This window comes from Echinops telfairi, unplaced genomic scaffold (assembly GCF_000313985.2).
Source record: "Echinops telfairi isolate 266 unplaced genomic scaffold, ASM31398v2 ScPeMD7_1;HRSCAF=3_0, whole genome shotgun sequence".
Lineage (NCBI taxonomy): Eukaryota > Metazoa > Chordata > Mammalia > Afrosoricida > Tenrecidae > Echinops > Echinops telfairi.
The window spans coordinates 29507690-29512250 of NW_022103896.1; the positions used below are offsets into that span (position 1 = coordinate 29507690).

Below are 4561 nucleotides of genomic sequence, written 5' to 3' on the forward strand. Positions count from 1 at the left end.
ACTGGAGGCTTCTTCCGACTTACGCAGTTTCAAGGGCTGACAGTCCAATCTTAGCAAATTAGAGGGCAGGGTGCTTGCTGACTCATGAGGCTGCAGGAGCTGATGGCTCACATTCCAAAACCAGGGGTCAGAAGGTGAAAAATCAGATGTTGGAACAAAAAAGGTCAAACTCTGAAAATGAGGGGAACTAACTTGATGGAAATTTTGGTACTCTTGATTGTGATACTTTGTGCAAGACATTTTTTCTAGCAAATTAAAATAACACTTATTAATATAATTAAACTATTTTATTTTTCTTTTACTTTATGGTCAGTAAACTAACTTTATATTAGTATTGTTTTCTTATGGATTGTTATAAGAGCTATAAGAGCCCCCAATGAAATGATTTAGATCTATATAAATAATAATAATAAAGAATGAATTCACAAAAACTCATCTCAACCTCTTTGAAATACAGTTTGGAAATTCTCATCCTTTCATTTTGCACTTCCTTTATTAATTACGGTGTCCTCACCATAGCAAGGGGTATGCATCTAACTCAATGTATGTATGAAGATTGACAGAATGAAACAAAAATAGCGAGCTCTTTCAACGTTTTGTTCCCAGTGGAATTCTTCTGGTAAGATCCAGGACAGGGAGAACTCTCCGGTGTCTTGTTTATTCTCTCCTGCCTCTTTTTGTACTGAGTGTGGCATGGACCCTCGCTGGAGACTTAAGAGAAAATGTTCCAGTCAAAGAAACTTAATTTTTGTTTCCAACAAGACCTATATCAAGTGCCCTAAACTTGAACAGCAATTGTAATATATAGTTATATCGAACCTACTTATAGATATTTAATTATAAACTTCATTAAGTCACTTTCTCATTCTGTTGCCTAGTCTGAAATCTTTTGTTTTTAGGTTGTATTTTTGAGGCCAACATTTTCCAACTTACACTCATAATTTAGCTTCCACCATTAATCAGCACTGAACACAAGTCAAAAGTTATATTGACCATGTCTGTAAAGAAATATTCAAAAACAAACAAACACCCTCACTGCCATTGAGTCCATTTTGCCTCCTGGTGGCGCTATAGGACAGAATACAACTACCCCCTTAGGTTTCTCAGGCTGTGAATTTTTAGGGGAGCAGAAATCATGAGTCTCCCTTGGACCAGATGGTGAATTCAAGCTGCTGATCTTGAGGTTGGCAGCCTTGCACATAATCCACTCAGGGTGCCTGTGTAAAGGAGTACTGTTTTGGGATTAGGAAACATCAACTTGTAGAATCGTTATATTAAAGCACATAATCTTAATACGTTTTCATTTCAATATTCAGGTAAGAAACTTAGAAATTAAAATTTAACTAAACCCAAGAGTGGGAGGCAGATGCAACTTTCTGCTCTAGTAAAGATCCCCAGACCCAGAAACCCACAGAGCACAGCTCAACTTTCTCTGTCCTGCAAGGTTGCTATGAGTTGCAATCAACTCAGTGGTAGTGAGTGATTTTTGTTTTGATTTTATTCCCAAGAATATGGAAAACAAAAATGAGGAGCAGATGCCAGGGGCTTAGGTGGAGAGCAAATGTTTTGATAATGATGAGGGCAAAGAATGTACAAATGTGCTTGACACAATTGATGTATGTATGGATTGTGATAAGAGTTGTATGAGCCCCTAATAGAATGATTTAAAAATATATATATGGAAAACATCCTGGGTACTGGCAATGCCAAAACACCCATTTTCCTCACTGGAAAAGAGAAAAACCAATCTGCTTTGCTTTGCCAAAAAGATGACCAACTTATTCATTAGATGAAATAGAATTGATACATTCACTAGTACTGTATATATCAGTACATTTCCATAGAGGCTTATAAATTAAATGTATTATAGCTTGATGACTTGCTCTATCATGTTCTCAGTTATTCAGCTCCTGAGATCATTGATGAACTACTACATGAAACATTTTTTACTTTTTAAAAATTGCAATTAGATACTAATCCTCTGATTTAAATTTTCCTATCACAATGAAGAGTGGCATTGTTTTTGAAATTAAGCTTTTCTTACCCTTAAAAATACATCCTACCAGCACATTAATAAGTCACAGTTAGTTTTTCCCTCTCCTGATGGTCTGAATTTTTCCTCACATTTTCATCACATTGCCCTATACCTTGATCTACAGTCCTGAGGAATTTCTTCCTTGTTTATTTTTTATCCTGACTTCTTTTATATGCCAGTGAATAATATACAGACCGGGAAGAAGTGAGGGGTAATAAAATATTCATAGACATACTCTTGACTTACTAGCATTCACAAAAAGTAGGAAAAATTTTTTCTCCGTGTTTCGAATATATCTGACCAAATGAGGTCACATACCAATAACATACCCTGACCGCACATTTCCAATGGCTCAGATTTACACGTTTATTGCACGGCTCATTTTATTAGTACGCCAGAGATGTCCCATCTTGTGGGACTTCTTTTTCCCCATCTGGATTTTTAAACTGGTAGCTTTGTCAGACTACATCAGTGTTCCCTGAGCCAGCAGGATCAGGAATGCAAACTGCAATTTTAGCATTAGCATTCTCCGTGGAACAAAGGGTGGGGCCTGCAGTCCTATCCGCCAGTGCAGCTCCCAGGTTTCAGTTCTCGGGACTGACAGTCACAGCAATGACTCCTGCGTTCATTTAAACCAGCCACCCACCCTGGACGCCAGGACTGAAGACTCCGATAAGGCTATTTGCCTACCCAGGGGCTTTTCCTTACTTCTTCTTTCTCATAGGTAAGTTTGCTTTCGGTGATAAAGGAGTAATATATGCATTAGTGGGGGTTAGATTTTTGTCAAAGATTCAAAGATGTGTTAAAAAAAACTATGAAAGAAAATGGGATTAGTGAAGATTTATTTTCATAAAGTGCTGCTGATTTTTTCCAAAGAAGCTTAATTTAGGAATCGGAAGGGATCTGGAGAAAATTTAAGTTACGAGTGAGCTAACAAAGAATCTGCAATGCATGATTCATGATTCCTTCAAAGAAACTCTAAATCACATATCTCACAAATCATGCCTGATTTGTCATTTTGGTCAAATGCAGATACCAAACTCTTTTCTGTCTGCTTCACTCTGAGTCCCTTCATCTGACAGTCAAGGAAAGAGCAGTGAACTAGAGTGGTGCTAGCCATTCCACACTTGCCAACTGGATAGCTGTGGAGAGAGTTTCTATCCAGCATTTATGCCAGATGAGCGAATTTTATACAAGATGCTTTACCATGCAATGTAATTGAGAATTAATGCTCTTGATCCAGGCACACTTTTAATTAAATAAATTTGAACGTGACACGTTAGTTGTTTTGAAGATGCACAAATTGAATGCTTCTCTAGCATATGAGAATTTATACATGTTCTGGTTGGGAGCTGTCACACACTGAGATTAAAATGTCATCTCTGTGCTGGAGTATTTATTGGTAAACGCTCTAGTGTATAGATTTTCAAAAGTAGCTATGTATTAGTTTGATTTACAATTTGATGCATACTTATGCAGGTGATACTGGGTTTTAAATAGAGCTACTTTCCTATAGGTTCTAGTTCTACTTGGCATTAAATGGGCTCCAGTTAAGTTCCCACACTAGCCAACAGGGGCAGGCAATTTTCACTCCAGGAAGGATTGTATTGGTTTTGTATAAATTCAAATATCTATCCTGAAGTGATGTGGATTGGTATCCAAAATATCTCACTGTGAACCACATTAAAAAAACCCGTTTCTTTATTGGGGCTTAGATTTTATTCAAAGATTTGTTGTTTAAAAATTAAGGAAAATATGGTTAGTGAAGATTTATTTTTGTGGAGTGTTGTTTAGCCTAATTCTTCATACCCACCTTGTGCCCCAAACCTCATCCCATTTGAAGTCCCATGGAGGCAATTTCAGTACAACTGTAGAAGAATAGGGCTTTTGTTGGGATGGGGCAGGGACCCAAAACAATGTTTCCCAACCTTAACTGCGCATTCGGATCATCTGGTTAGCCCAAGAATCAATATTTTCAAAAAAACTCTCCAGGTAATTATAGGGCTTAGTCAAAGTTAAGAATCATTGCCTTAGAGCTACCTCTTTTTCTGAATATATATATATATATATCACTCTCCATTCCAGATAGTAATGTTGTACCAGAGTGTGGTTTATGTACTTAGGAGAAAAATTGGGGGTGTCAAGATTGATTTGACAACCGGAGTTATGGGACATGATGAATAAAATACAATCAATGGGTTGCAAATATGTTGAACTTTGAGAACGCAAAGTAAAATGTCTCATAGAAAAGCGCTGCATTTGGAGTTTGGCATGAAAGAGGAAAGAAGTTGTGCTGGAGCTGTTCGGCTCTGTTCATCACAATCCTCCTCTACCCGAGATTCATCTCAGTCTCCTGAGTCTGGAAATACCTGAGCCAATTTCCTCATCTAGAAAAATAAAATGGCTAGACTTCTACTTTACTTGCCAGTTTCTTGAAGGGCTCAGGGAATAAGATATGTTCAAAGTCTAACTTGGTGACTGACACACAGTGAGTGCTTAAATATAAGTTGCTACCTGACTTCTCCA

At 37.4% G+C, this 4561-nt stretch overlaps 1 protein-coding gene across 2 annotated transcripts in view; it reads left to right on the plus strand.

The window, feature by feature from the left end:
* Positions 1-2666: 2666 nt before the first annotated feature.
* The window catches only part of SYBU (syntabulin), a 126280-nt gene continuing 124385 nt past the window's right edge, over positions 2667-4561 (plus strand). The window contains exon 1 of one of the 2 annotated variants that reach the window (XM_004697675.2): positions 2667-2759. The gene's annotated coding sequence lies outside the window, so the exon portion shown is untranslated. The remainder of the gene's footprint in view (positions 2760-4561) is intronic. The other variant, XM_030884909.2, reaches the window with a different exon arrangement.